This window comes from Pelophylax lessonae, assembly GCF_965119305.1.
Source record: "Pelophylax lessonae genome assembly, chromosome: 4".
Taxonomy (NCBI): Eukaryota; Metazoa; Chordata; class Amphibia; order Anura; family Ranidae; genus Pelophylax; species Pelophylax lessonae.
The window spans coordinates 383,381,957-383,397,725 of NC_138771.1; the positions used below are offsets into that span (position 1 = coordinate 383,381,957).

Here is a 15,769-nt window from a genome sequence, read left to right on the forward strand (position 1 = left end):
TTAGTGAAAGCGTTATTTGTGTAATCCTTTGCCTGTTGCCAAACCCTTTGCTAACGACTATCGCCTCTGAACCTGTGCTGCCTGCCCTGACCTTTGCTACGTCTGACTACGCCTCTGCCTGTCCCTTTTGTACTACGCCTATATCAGCAGTCGGTGAGGTTGAGCCGCTACCAGAGGACACGACCTGGTAGTTACCGCCGCAGCAAGCCCATCCCGCCTTGCGGCGGGCTCTGGTGAAAACCAGTAACTACTTAGAACCGATGCTCCGGTACGGTCCACGCCAATCCCTCACTGACACAGCGGATCCACTCCCTGCACCGCTCCTGCTACCAGTCCGGACCCTGACAGTAAGATCCGGCCATGGATCCCGCTGATGTGCCTCTGCCTAGTATCGCGGACCTTACTACAGTTGTGGCCCAGCAGTCGCAGCAGATCGCTCAGCAAGGTCAACAGCTGGCACAGTTGACCGCCATGCTGCAGCAGCTTCTTCCAGCACAGCAGCAGCCGCCTCCACCACCTGCATCTGCTTCACCACCGCAGCCTGTGGCCGCCGCCACTTCTAGAGTCCGTCTGTCCATGCCGGCCAAGTACGACGGTGATCCCAAGTTGTGCCGCGGATTCTTATCCCAATGCTCCCTTCACCTGGAGATGTCGGCTGACCAGTTCCCCTCGGAGCGAGCCAAGGTGGCATTTGTCGTTAGCCTGCTTTCGGGGAAGGCCCTGGCCTGGGCTACACCACTTTGGGACCGCAATGATCCTGCCACTGCCAATGTCCAGAGTTTCTTTGTGGAATTCCGGAGTGTTTTTGAGGAGCCAGCCCGGGCTGCCTCAGCAGAGACTGCGTTATTGAACTTGTCCCAGGGGAGTTCCTCTGTCGGAGACTATGCTATCCGTTTCCGCACCCTGGCTTCGGAACTCTCCTGGAATAACGAGGCACTCTGTGCTACCTTTAAGAAAGGCTTGTCCAGCGCCATAAAGGACGTCCTGGCCGCACGAGAAGTCCCTACCAACCTGAGTGACCTCATCCATTTGGCCACCAGGATTGACCTGCGTTTTGCTGAGCGACGAGAGGAACTGCTACAGGAAAAGGGAAGTGCTCGTCCCAGACGCTTTCCTCGTCTGGCGCCTATCTTCCAGCCTCCACCGCAACCCTCTTCTGGGCCTCCCGCCGAGGAAGCCATGCAGGTGGATCGGTCTCGCCTGACCACGCAAGAAAGGAACCGCCGAAGAGACGAGAACCTCTGTTTGTACTGTGCCAGTACTGAGCACTTTCTAAAGGACTGTCCTCTCCGTCCACCGCGTCAGGGAAACGCTCGCACCTAGTCAACGTGGGAGAGGCGTTGCTAGGTGTGAATACCTCCTCTCCACGCATTACGATACCCGTGCGGATTTCCGTGTCCGCCAAGATCTCCTTTGCTGCCTCTGCCTTTCTGGATTCCGGTTCAGCCGGTAACTTCATCGACGCCTCGCTGGTGAACAAGTTCCACATCCCTGTGGTTCGTTTACTGAAGCCCATCTTCATCTCCACAGTTAATGGAGAGAGACTCGACGGTATGGTGCAGTTCCGTACAGAACCCCTCCAGATGGACATCGGAGTCCTGCATTCGGAGCGATTGGAGTTTTTTGTGTTACCCCATTGCACCTCAGAACTCCTCTTGGGTCTGCCCTGGCTCCAGCGCCATTGTCCCGTTCTGGATTGGACCTCCGGAGAGGTTCGAAGCTGGGGTTCGCCTTGTTTCGGCAGATGTCTCAAGTCGGTACGAGTCAAGTCTGCACCTGTTATTTCTCCTCCTCCCGGTCTGCCTGAACAATATGCGGATTTTCCAGACGTTTTTTGCAAGAAACAGGCGGAGGTGTTGCCTCCACATAGGCCATATGACTGCCCCATTGACTTGCAACCTGGCACTACGCCGCCTAGGGGAAGAATCTATCCTCTCTTCCCTCCAGAGACTCTAGCCATGTCAGAGTATATCCAGGAGAACCTGCAGAGAGGGTTTATCAGGAAATCCTCTTCTCCTGCCGGAGCAGGATTCTTCTTTGTTGCGAAGAAGGACGGTACCCTTAGGCCTTGCATAGACTTTCGGGGTCTCAACAGCATTACTGTAAAGAACCGTTACCCTCTTCCCCTGATTACGAAACTCTTTGACCGGTTACAAGGCGCCAAGTACTTCACCAAGTTGGATCTCAGAGGGGCCTATAACCTTATTCGCATCCGAGAGGGTGACGAGTGGAAGACAGCTTTTAACACCCGAGACGGGCATTTTGAGTACTTAGTCATGCCTTTCGGGCTCTGTAACGCTCCAGCGGTATTCCAGGAGTTCGTTAACGACATTTTCCGAGACCTGCTCTATACCTGTGTTGTGGTCTATTTGGATGACATCCTCATCTTCTCTACTAACTTGGATCAACACCGTGCTCATGTCCGCTTAGTACTCTCCCGTCTCAGAAAGAACCGTCTCTACGCTAAATTTGAAAAGTGTTTGTTCGACCGTACCAGCCTTCCCTTCCTGGGCTACATCATTTCTGCCAAGGGACTACAAATGGATCCTTCCAAACTGTCTGCCATCCTGGACTGGCCTCGTCCCTCTGGCCTTAAGGCCATCCAGCGATTCCTCGGATTCGCAAACTATTATAGACAGTTCATACCGCATTACTCCACCCTTGTGGCACCAATTGTAGCCCTAACCAAGAAGGGGGCTAACCCGAAATCTTGGCCGCCCCAGGCCGAGAAGGCCTTCAGCGCTCTTAAGTCTGCCTTTGCCACCGCCCCAGTTCTGTCCAGACCGGATCCTACTAAGCCGTTCTACCTGGAAGTAGACGCTTCTTCTGTTGGTGCTGGTGCTTTGCTCATGCAAAAGACTACGAGAGGCAAGTCGGTTACTTGCGAATTTTTCTCTAAGACTTTCTCTCCCGCTGAAAGAAATTATTCTATTGGGGATAGAGAATTACTCGCCATCAAGCTGGCCTTGGAAGAGTGGCGGCATTTACTGGAAGGATCGGTACATCCCATGAACATCTACACGGATCATAAAAATTTATCTTACCTCCAGTCTGCTCAGAGACTAAATCCCCGCCAAGCTCGCTGGTCTCTATTTTTTGCCAGATTTAACTTCCGGATCCACTTTCGTCCAGCGAGCAAGAACCTCAGGGCCGATGCCCTCTCTCGTTCGTCTGATGTCACAGGAGAGGAAGTCAAGCCACAGCACATTGTGCCCCCGGAATGTCTGGTCACCGTGGCACCTATAGACTTGCGTAACCTCCCTCCCGGAAAGACCTATGTTTCTCCCCGTCTTCGCCTAAAGGTTCTTAAGTAGGGACATTCTTCTCTTCTCGCAGGACATCCTGGCGTCCGAAAGACTCTACAACTTATCTCCAGGAGATATTGGTGGCCATCCTTGGAGAAGGACATCTCTGAATTTGTACAGTCCTGCTCTGTATGTGCCAGAGACAAAACCCCTCGCCAAAGACCCGCCGGCTTTCTCCAGCCACTTCCCATACCAGAGACCCCTTGGTCCAATATCGCGATGGACTTTGTTACGGACCTACCACCATCTCACGGGAAAACGATAATTTGGGTCGTCGTAGATCGCTTCTCGAAGATGGCGCACTTCATCCCGTTGCCAGCCTTACCATCCGCACCTCAGTTGGCCAAGCATTTCCTCCGACACATCTTCCGGTTACACGGCCTGCCTTCACATATTGTCTCCGATAGAGGAGTCCAGTTTGTGTCCAAGTTCTGGAGGGCTCTCTGTGGACGGCTTAAAATCAAGCTGGATTTCTCTTCTTCATACCACCCCCAAACCAACGGACAAGTAGAGCGGGTCAATCAAATCTTGGGCGATTACCTTCGCCACTTCGTTTCCTCCCGTCAAGACGATTGGGTCGACCTCCTCCCGTGGGCGGAGTTCTCCTATAACCACAAAGACTCTTCCGCCACCAACAAGTCTCCCTTCTTCGTGGTTTACGGTCGTCATCCTCTGCCTCCTCTGCCGTTATCCTCCTCCTCCGGTGTACCTGCAGTGGATGACCTGGTGCACGACTTTTCTGCCATCTGGCGTGAGACGCGCCTGTCCCTCTTACAGGCCTCATCCCGCATGAAAATCCAAGCGGACAAGAAACGTCGGTCTCCTCCTGTCCTGGTTCCTGGGCACAGAGTTTGGCTCTCCTCCAAGTACGTCCGCTTCAGGGTTCCTAGTTACAAGCTTGGTCCTCGTTATTTGGGACCCTACAAGGTCAAGAAGAGGATCAATCCTGTGTGTTACCAACTCCATCTCCCTCCCTCCCTTAAAATTCCCAACTGTTTTCATGTCTTCCTCCTCAAGCCTGCGGTCTTTAATCGCTTTTCCCCCCAAGAATCTTCCTCCCACGCCTGTATCCGGTACCTCGGATGTCTTCTCCGTTCAGGAGATATTGGCCTCTAAATTGGTCAGTGTAACGCTCCTGTGTTTCTTATATGGTGTGGATTTTCAGCTGCAGAAATAGTTCCACGTCAGTAGTCATGTAAGAGATATGCTGAGATACCATTCCCAACCTCAATGACTCGTCATGTGTGGAAGGTCTTATTTCAGCCAGTAAATACACACAATTAGCAAGCTGGTTCCTAGAGTGACTTTATGTATGTGGTAACACAATGATGAAGGTTGAGGGATAGGTTGAGTGGAGGTGGTAGGTGATAGACACTTGAAGGTGAGACAGTAGCAGATGGATGCAGGAAGGTTTAGCAATGTTGTATGATAGCAGATGATAGAATAGCAGGTGGACATACAAAAGAGATCAACCCAGTGCAGAAAAGTAGCAGTAGTCTCAAGAGCTAGCAATCTAGTTATGCAGATGTTTAGAAGTTTATAGAGAATTCCCCTGCGGGGTACTTAGCACTATTAGCGATACAGCCGAAGGGTGGTTCAGGAGAGGCGGATGATCCAGTAGCGGGATACAGGGATCAGCGCAGCGAGATTCCGTCAGCGAAGTAAGCTTGCAAGCATGGAAGCTTCAAGCAAGGTTAGCATCCAGGTAAGGGTGTTTGAACGAACACATGTGAGTGAGAACCGGCGCTTTAAATAGCCATCTAGTCCGGCGCTGGACGGCCGAACGGCAATTTGCTATTTGGGAGTAGATCAATGCTACAATCATAGTCTCGATGAGGAGGTAATGCTTGAGCATTTTTCTCAAGAAAAACCTCAGAAAGATCCTGATAACATAGTGGTGCAATCTCATCTGTCACCACAGACAGAATCTTCCCGGAAAACGGGAGGTTACACGTTTCCTCGCAATAACAAGAAGGGAAGGTCAAGGACCGTTTCTTCCAATCTATGGTTGGTTGGTGTGTGTGCAACCAGGGAAGTCCCAACACAATGGGAAAGTGGGGTGATGGTATTAAATCGAAGGTAGAAGTCTCCCTATGAGACTCGTTAATAGTGACTAGAAGTGCTTGTGTCTGATCGGTGATCGGACCAGAGGATAACGGAACACCGGTAATAAGACTTACTGAGACAGGTTTGAGTTTAGAAATAATAGGAATTTTATTTAAAGCAGCAAAACATATATCCATATAATTTCCACAAGATCCTGTGTCAATCATGGCCTTAGTAGTAATCCTGTTCTGGTCCCACTGTAATGTCAAAAAAACAGAAATGTAGGGGTTAGTGAATGAAGTTGTCAATCCTCCTAGGGAGACATGTGAACACTCACCCTTCTTTTTGTTGACTAGGGGACAGACGTTTATCTTGTGATCCGGGGATGCACAGTACAAGCAGAGATTTTCATTTCGTCTTTTGGCTTTTTCCATAGTTGATAGCGGTGGGCGTATGGTTCCTACCTCCATAGGAACGGCCAGACTCCGAGAGGAAACGGATAATGGCATTCCCATCTTTTCAGCCTTTCTTTCTCGTAGTCTTCTATCTATGGTAATACTGAGTTGTATTAATGCATCCAGGGTTTTTGGCAGATCCGCTCGGGCGAGCTCGTCCTTAACGGCTTCTGATAGGCCAAGCCTAAATTGGGTTTTCAGAGATGCATCATTCCATTCTGAATCAAGGGTCCATCTCTTGAACTCTGCTACAAAGTCTTCTACAGGCCTCCTTCCTTGTTTCAAGGATCTTAACTGAAGATCAGCAGTACTCTGCCTATTGGGGTCATCATATAGGCTAGTGAGCTCTGCCAGGAACAAGGCATAGGAGTTGATAAGCTGGTCGTTTTTCTCAAAAAGAGAATCTGCCCAGGCTCGAGGATCGCTTGATAGGTAAGAAATAATAGTACAAACCTTAATGTGATCAGTAAGGTAGGTACGAGGTTTTAGCAAAAAAAGTAACTCACATGCGTTTTTAAATTCGCGAAATTTTTTGCGATCGCCTGTAAATACCAAAGGGGGATTTATCTTGGGTTCAGGGGACTGAGCAGAGGTAAGTTGTGTCAGTCTAATTACCTGCTGCGACAGAGCCTGATTGTCTTCTTTTAATTCAGCAAGTGCCTGTATTAACGCAGATACTTGCTGTTTTAATTGTGTCACCTGAGTGGTTATTTCTGCTGAATCCATTTTTTGGTTCGTTCAATCTGTAACGCTCCTGTGTTTCTTATATGGTGTGGATTTTCAGCTGCAGAAATAGTTCCACGTCAGTAGTCATGTAAGAGATATGCTGAGATACCATTCCCAACCTCAATGACTCATCATGTGTGGAAGGTCTTATTTCAGCCAGTAAATACACACAATTAGCAAGCTGGTTCCTAGAGTGACTTTATGTATGTGGTAACACAATGATGAAGGTTGAGGGATAGGTTGAGTGGAGGTGGTAGGTGATAGACACTTGAAGGTGAGACAGTAGCAGATGGATGCAGGAAGGTTTAGCAATGTTGTATGATAGCAGATGATAGAATAGCAGGTGGACATACAAAAGAGATCAACCCAGTGCAGAAAAGTAGCAGTAGTCTCAAGAGCTAGCAATCTAGTTATGCAGATGTGATAAACAGTCTTTACTATGCAGAGCTAGATAGTGTAAGCTTAATATAAGTTTATAGAGAATTCCCCTGCGGGGTACTTAGCACTATTAGCGATACAGCCGAAGGGTGGTTCAGGAGAGGCGGATGATCCAGTAGCGGGATACAGGGATCAGCGCAGCGAGATTCCGTCAGCGAAGTAAGCTTGCAAGCATGGAAGCTTCAAGCAAGGTTAGCATCCAGGTAAGGGTGTTTGAACGAACACATGTGAGTGAGAACCGTCGCTTTAAATAGCCATCTAGTCCGGCGCTGGGTGATGACAGCTCCAGTCTTAAAGGTGTATGCGCACCTTTCCAAAAGTAAATGGTGGGGCGCATACACTTGTGGAAAGTGTAATTTAGGGTACCAAAGGTACCGGAACATTACAGTCAGGGGGAGAAGATATTTTTTGGTGGACTGGGAGGGCTGCGGTCCTGAAGAGAGATCCTGGGAGCCAGAGGAGAATATCTTGGACCGTAACCTCATCCTCAGGTTTCTGGGTACCAAAAAGAGGGGGAGACCAAAGGGGGGGGGTACTGTAACGCTGAGCGCTCCGGTCCCTGCTTCTGGACCGGAGCGCTCGCAGCGTTCGTTCCAGATCCACTCACCTGTGCCCGCTCCGGCTCCCTCCTCCGCTCCCCGCTCACATGGTTCCCGGAGCGCGCGCCCCTGCACCATAGGGCGCGCGCGCGCAGGTCATTTGAAATTTAAGGGGCCTGTGCACCAGTAATTGGTGCCTGGTCCAAACCTCCCTTCCTGTTTCCTGTGACCTGTTTCCTGTTTCCTGTGACCTGTTTCCTGTGACCTGTTTCCTGTGACCTGTTTCCTGTGACCTGTTTCCTGTTTCCTATATAAGTGACCTGCCCCTTCCAGCCATTGCCGGATCTTTGTTGCCTTTTTGCCTTAGTGAAAGCGTTATTTGTGTAATCCTTTGCCTGTTGCCGAACCCTTTGCTAACGACTATCGCCTCTGAACCTGTGCTGCCTGCCCTGACCTTTGCTACGTCTGACTACGCCTCTGCCTGTCCCTTTTGTACTACGCCTATATCAGCAGTCGGTGAGGTTGAGCCGCTACCAGAGGACACGACCTGGTAGTTACCGCCGCAGCAAGCCCATCCCGCCTTGCGGCGGGCTCTGGTGAAAACCAGTAACTACTTAGAACCAATCCTCCGGTACGGTCCACGCCAATCCCTCACTGACACAGCGGATCCACTCCCTGCACCGCTCCTGCTACCAGTCCGGACCCTGACACATGATCTGAGAGGCTTTTTGTACAGACAGGTATGGTGCCAGCTGATTGGAAAAAAGTCAACGTGGTACCAATATTTAAAAAAGGGCCGAGATATATCCCGGGTAACTATAGGCTGGTCAGCCTAACATCAGTAGTCTGCAAGATTTTGGAGGGGATGTTAAGGGACCACATACAAGACTTTAGTAATGAAAATGGTATTATTAGTAGTAATCAGCATGGATTCATGAAAAATCGTTTTTGCCAAACCAATCTATTAACCTTCTATGATGAAGTGAGCTGCCACCTAGATAAAGGTAAGCCTGGGCATGTGGTGTACCTGGACTTTGCAAAGGCCTTCGACATCATTCCCCACAAACGCTTACTGTTCAAACTAAAGAAGGTTGGTATGGACCATAAGGTGAGTACCTGGATAGAGAGCTGGCTCCATGGGAGAGTGCAAAGGGTGGTGATTAATGGGGAGTACTCGGATTGGGCCGGTGTGGAAAGTGGGGTCCCTCAGGGTTCTGTTCTGGGGCCAATCCTGTTTAAATTTATTCATAAATGATCTAGAGGAGGGGATATCTAGTACAATCTCAGTATTTGCGGATGATACTAAACTAAGCATGCCAATATCTTCTATGCAGGATGTGGAAACCTTACAAGCGGACCTGAAAAAAATAATGGGGTGGGCAACTACATGGCAGATAAGGTTTAATGTTGAAAAATGTAAAGTAAAGCACTTGGGTGCTAGAAACCAGAAAGCAAGCTACTCACTAGGGGGGGGACCTCTGGGTGAGTCAAGGATGGAAAAGGACCTGGGGGTACTGGTAGACAACAGGCTTGGCAGTGGCATGCAATGCCAAGCCGCTGCAAGCAAAGCCAACAGAATACTGTTGGCCGGAGTTCTTCCAGTTGATGGCCTGGTTAGTGAGCGGCAGATCTTTAGAATAAAGGGCTGCTCAGACAAAGTGATAGACACACTCCTCCTGAGCAGGAAACCAGTAATGAAGAAAATATACTTAAAAGTTTGGAAAACATTTTGTACTTGACGCAGGCAGAAGCAGATTTCTTCCGCCTCTGTTCCTGTAATCTTAGATTTCTTACAAGATGGGGTAGAGAAAGGTTTGGCGGTCAACATTTATGTTGATCTTCCCAGATAGGATTATCCTCAGGCCAGATCCTCTATATCTGCCCAAAGTAGCATCTTCCTTTCATAGGACGCAAGAGATAACTTTACCATCCTTTTGTTATAGTCCTAAAAATGAGGGAGAAATAAATTTAATTGTTTAGATGTGAGGAGATGTCTCCTCATTTATTTACAGAGGACCAGGGAGTTTAAGAGATCAAATCACCTTTTGATCCTCTACTCTGGACCAAGAAAGGAACTGCAAGTATCTAAACCTTCAGTCTCTAGGTGGATCAGACAACCCATTACCATATCGAATGAGTTTTCAGGTTATTCCTGCACCAGCAAAGCTGAAAGCACACTCAACCAGAGCACTGGCATCCTCCTGGGCCGAGAAAACGAGAGCTTCCTGGGAACAGATTCGCAGTGCAGCCACCTGGTCCAGCCAAAACACCTTCTTGAAGCACTACCGAGTGGAGGTGCTGTCCCAACAAGACCTAACTTTCAGCCGAAAGATACTACAGGCGGTGGTCCCACCCTGAGGTAGGCATGTGGTTACTTTATTATCCTCTCATGTGTTACCATCCTGGAAGGTGAGAGGAAAAAATTGACCATTAGACTTACCGGTAACAGTGTTTCTACGAACCTTCCAGGATGGCATGCCTACTTAGCGCCCAGTTAAAAGGGTGAGGAAAGAATGATGACAATAGGTGGTAAGTACTTAAGTTATTGTATATCCCTTGTGAATCGGTTGGAGAATTACTTTTTTACAACTGAGGGACAAGGGGAAGGGTAGGGCCTTTTAACAGCTGTGAACTGATTGTGTTTCCCGTAGGGTGGAGCCTCTCATCTCTCAGATGTTGCCATCCTGGAAGGTTCGTAGAAACAACATTACCGGTAAGTCTAATGGTTTTCTTGACCATCACTTGAAAGCACACTTGCACTGATCACTGTAAAGCAGACACGATTTTCTCTCACAATACAGCACATCTTTCCCACATCGACACTCCAGCACTTTACTTGAGAAGACATATTGTTTCTTTGGTAAATGTCCGGTTGTTGCCGATAGCAACCACTGCCGTGACCATGACTTAAAAGCACACTTTCACTGATCACTGTAGAGCAGACATTACTTTCTCCACTGAGACTCCAGCACTTTACTTGAGAAGACATATTATTTCCTAGGTAAATATCCGGTCATTGCCAGTAGCAATGGTTGCCGTGACCATGACTTAGCAGCACACTTATACTGGTCACTGTAGAACAGACATTCCTTTCTCTGCTAACACTCCAGTACTTTGCTTTAGAAGACATACAGTAGCTTTACTTGGGCATAAAACTCGGTCATTGCCGGTAGCAACCGCTGCTGTAACTCAGAGGAAATCCTGGACGACGCCCCCAAATGTAGCACTGACCCTCTAGGGTTTGCTGAATAATGACTTCTCAGGCCTCCTTTCATTAACAGCGCACAGTCACTTACATCCCTCCTTACTCCTGATGGCTCGTCACACAATAAACAGTCCAGGGGTTTTGGCTTTTAGTGTTTATTTTAGGACTTGGATGGGAGAAGGGAATAGTGGGATACACCAACTGTAACTACTCACAATGGATAAGGACAACTCTCACTTGGCCTCACGAGGTTGCTTGTGGCAGCAGCTGCACTGCTTAATCCATACTGCCACATGTATGGAAAGGGTTAAGTCTCCTTGCTCTTTTCTCTCGAGCTATAAACTTGGTGAATCTACATTATCTTTGGGACACTCACTAGCATCACCACTTTTGGTGGTGGTGGGTGGTGGTAATTTTTTTTTTTAAATTGCTAGGGAGATTTCCCTGTACTTCCTGTCTGAAAGATACAACAGGAGGTAAGATGAAATGAAAGTAGAATTCAGTGGCATATCTAACTAATCCAAAATCTGCTCCTTCCCCTTCCTAGCATCCATACTAACTAACCTGTGGAAGAAATATGCACAGTATATTCTTAGCTTTTTAGAGGCTGCTCTTCTTCTGTCACATGATCTCCCCTGTGCCAGCTGGCGGTGGCTGCAGTGGAGAAGAGAGAGTGCTCAACAATGGCTGGAATGATATCACCCAGACACTTACTAAGGCCCATCTTCTGTTGGCGCTCCCTCCTCTCCCCTGAGGTATATCCCTAAAAACTACCTTAAGAGGATGAATCACCTCATAAAAGCCCCCCCCCCCCCCCCAGACAACAATACAAAACCCAAAAGGTTTTCCAATACTTTGCTGTTCATTCCTATGGGGATTTATTAAGCTATGTAATATGTGCATGGTGTATACCCTTGTTGAAAATACTTCTGTAACAAACATTTTTGTTCGGGTAAGGGGACAGACATAAATTTAAGACGCCTCTTTCTGAACCTGTCATTACCTCACGATAATCCGGGTACAAGAGTCATGGCCTCCCTCAATACGGAGAAAGCTTTTGACTCGGTGGAGTGGCCATATTTGTGTGAGGTGTTGGGGCGGTTTGGTTTTGGCCCGAGCAGCAGTGGCGTAGCGTGGGGGGTGCAGGGGGGGGCGGCCGCACCGGGCGCAACATCTGGGGGGGGCGCATCCGTAGTGTCACTCTGTCTGACTCTGACATACACAGTTCACACACTGTCTGCGGCTACCTCCATCTTTAGGCTGGGAGATGTCCAGCGCGGCCGCCCTATGGCTGAAAATGGCGGGGCGGGGCTGGACTGTGCCTCACCTGTCCATCAGTGGCGGCTGGTGCATTGGGGGCGTAGGGGTGCCGCCCCCCCCCATCCATGCACCTGGCACCCTAATCTACATTTGGGGCGCCGGATGCATGGAGTTCAATGTTTTTTTTTTTTTTCAATCACCTGATTAGAGCCAGAGGCTCTAATAGGCTTCAGAAAAGGGTGGACCCAGGGCGCAGAGCAGTGCGCCCCGAGCCCACCTATTGTGTGACAATAGCGAATGAAAATTCGCTATTGCCACACGGATCCTCCTCCTCCTGGCCAATTCTGCATTGAAAGGGGGCACGCTGGTCTCTCTGCATTGAAAGGGGGCACGCTGGTCATTCTGCATTGAAAGGGGGCACGCTGGTAATTCTGCATTGAAAGGGGGCACGTTGAACTCTCTGCATTGAAAGGGGGCACGCTGGTCATTCTGCATTGAAAGGGGGCACGCTGGTCTCTCTGCATTGAAAGGGGGCACGCTGGTTTCTCTGCATTGAAAGGGGGCACGCTGGTCTCTCTGCATTGAAAGGGGGCAATGTTTGTTTTCATAACAAACAATACATGTGCTTAGGGGGTAAGGGTTTCTTTAACTAATCTAGTGGAAGAGACTCGAGTGCTAAAATCCCACGGGTTAGGGGGCGCAAATTACTTGCCTTGCCCCGGGTGCTGACAACCCACGCTACGCCACTGCCGAGCAGTGCCATCTTAAGAGCATTAAAGGGCCCCAGGCAATGCAGTACACTGTGACCCGTCCTACACAATGCCCACTATAATAAAAATGCAAATTATTGATAAGGCGATATTTGTTGGTACAGCAGTGCCAGGCTAATGACAGCTTCCAAGTTTGACAGCTGGGTCTGCTGAACACACACACACACAAAGACGGGAGTTAGACTCGACTGTCCTGTGTGTGCCTGTTCCTGTAGAGGTGGACAGGCATTCCTGCAGTTGTGGGTACCCCCTCCATAGCCCAAGTGGCCTGACAGCAGCGCAGGGCCGACAGGCGCTTGCCACCTGCTAAGTTCGGCGGCGGGATGCACACGGGAATTGGGACTAATGCTTGACAGGGGCTCCCCGGGCAAGTGGGGCCCCCCGGGCAACTGCCCAGCATGCCCAATCAGTAAGAGGGCCTTGGGCCGAGATATCTTCATTTTCTCCAGCTGCTTTATAGGGTACCTAGGGCCAGGGTTCGTACCAATGATGTGGTGTCTCCGGCCTTCTCTCTTCATAGAGGTACGAGGCAGGGCTGCCCATTAACAAACATTTTTGTTGAATAAGAGGATTTATTGCTAACTACATGGTTATGGATTTTAGGAACAAGGAGATCCATATTTTTTTTTTTTTTACTGATAATAAAGTAATGTACAATAGTTTTATTAAGCTTGGACATGATCTCATTTGAACCGAAAATCCGCATTAATCTTGTGTAGTTACATAGAAATAAAAAAAAAAAATACCTAACAGGTTTTCCAATACTTTTCTGATCTAGCTAAAAATGAAAAGAATTTTCACTATGGTAGAAAGAATGAGTATGATCAGTGCCGGTTCACATATGTGCGGCTGCGGCGATTGCATATAATATAGGAGCGCACTGCTCCTTCATTACATGCGATCGGGTGTGTGGTGCAAATTCAGCCATACACTTTGTATGGCTAAATTCGCACTGCACCCGCAGTAAAGTCGCACATGACCCTTTTTTTCAGCCGCATCAGGATCGGATCGCACAGTGGTTCACACTTGTGCGATCCGATCCTGTGCGAACTGTAAGATCGCACTGCGATATGCGATCAAACTGGGGGTGTCGTTAACATCACATTGACACCCCCTGCATATCGCATATGGCAGTGTGAACTGCCAAGGGTGCGTTTGCGATGCGGGAACAGGCTGCGAATTCACAGCCTTCCCGCACCGCATAAGTGTGAACCGAGCCTCAGCCATCACTAGACATCTATACTCTTTGCCAAAATATTCTTTGTAAAAACTTCCCCCAAAGAACCTTTCTTCCTTAGACATAACAACATCCCACCCCTTGTGAAAGCCCTGGAATTTTTTTTTTCCTTTTCAGATGATTCATCCCTTATGTTAGAAATTTGAACTTTTGTTTTTATTTCACTGGTCTGGACCAAGGATGACGAACTGGCTCGAACGCCTTCAAGATATTTTTCATGCGATTAAGCGAGCAGGTATCTTTTTACAAGCAGTGTGTGTGTGTGTGAAAGCTACAATTAGCAGACCCCGTTTATTTGAAAAGGATTTGTTTACACTTGTTTATCTGGAGGATTGCCGTCCTGCACTGTACAGTTTAGGTATTGCAGTGTTCTACAATTGCTGTCTATGGGATAAAGCCGACCAGGGGAAGGACTGAGTGAGACAAAAGAGAAGCACGTCCTATGTGCGCACATTCAGGCTCTCTCTGAGGCAGTCAGGTACACCACACGTGACCTCCACTGAAGTCAGGTACACTCTACGTGACCTCCACTGAAGTCAGGTAACACCATACGTGACCTCCACTGAAGTCAGGTCAACCAAACGTGACCTCTACGACCTACAAAGAACTGGGTTGGCTAAACACCAGAGAACAGGAACGGCTATTGGACTGAAATGCAGATTTAACGGTAAACGCCATCTTCTAAGTTAGGGTGTACTCCCCTGTATTAAAGTGCACCTTTTTTTTTCTATCAGACCAAAGGCAGAGGGTGTGTGCGAGTGAGTGAGGGAGGAAGAGAGAGTGAGGGTAAAAGGAGGGGGATACGGAGCCCAGACGGACTCGCTGATGCCTGTGACTCATTCTCAGGCAACGCTAGCAACTGAACTTCTCACCTCATTACAGCAACTAGCCCGGGATCCCTAGGAATCTACTAGATCCTCTTGATTGGTGACTGTGACTTTGATTTTGGATTTCTGCAGCTATGGACTGGGGATTTTCCAGCTGCACTTGCTTCTAAGGACTGTCACCTTATCACTTCAGGAGCATCTGCCAAGCAACAACAAAAAGGAGAAGAAATGAGGCTGGACACGTCCCGCAAGTGTGACAGCTCCTCATCTTCCAGATGTTTCCACGTCGTTTTACTGTGCTTGTGGGTGCAGGTATGTGGATGATCACATCTGTTTATTATTTATACATCAAATACTGATTATTATTTCTACATCACATACTGTTTATTCAGACTTTTCTCTTCTTAGTGGCTTTTCTCAATTTTTGTTGTTGATGTGGAAGTCAAAGCAGTACGGTTTCTCCTTTTACGCTGAATAATGCACTTGATTTGAAGGAATTTCTACTCTCTGCCTCGCTCACTTCTTTTTTTTTTTTTTTTTTTTTTCATTGCTTCCTAAGGAACTTGCTCAAATTCCACATTTTTCCTTGCCAGAAAACGACTACTCCCTTTCCTTTTTTTTTTTTTTTTTTTCCAAAGGAGATGAGATTTTCCCTAAATTGATTTTAATTATGCGACCACAGAAAAAAAAAAAAAATCTGCTTTACAAGGAGATGAAATAACGTGCGCATATTCAGGAAAGTGGAGTTCAATAGGTTTTTACTTAGTGGAGCAGCATTCCAGCAAAAGGAGGAAAAAAAAAAAAAAAAAGAAAAAGTGGCCAAATGTTTAAAAGATTTTATTGGCATTACCAGCTCTTTTTTTCCCCCCTCCTTCTCTGTACTACACGTGAATCTTTACATGACACGCCTTCTATTTGAACTGCTGGATGTTGGCAAAGAAGTCCGTTTAAAACATTTTTT

General features: G+C 48.1%; 1 protein-coding gene across 1 annotated transcript in view; it reads left to right on the forward strand.

The window, feature by feature from the left end:
- Positions 1-15,075: 15,075 nt before the first annotated feature.
- The window catches only part of FGF18 (fibroblast growth factor 18), a 740,912-nt gene continuing 740,218 nt past the window's right edge, over positions 15,076-15,769 (forward strand). The window contains exon 1 of the mRNA XM_082257180.1: positions 15,076-15,120. The gene's annotated coding sequence lies outside the window, so the exon portion shown is untranslated. The remainder of the gene's footprint in view (positions 15,121-15,769) is intronic.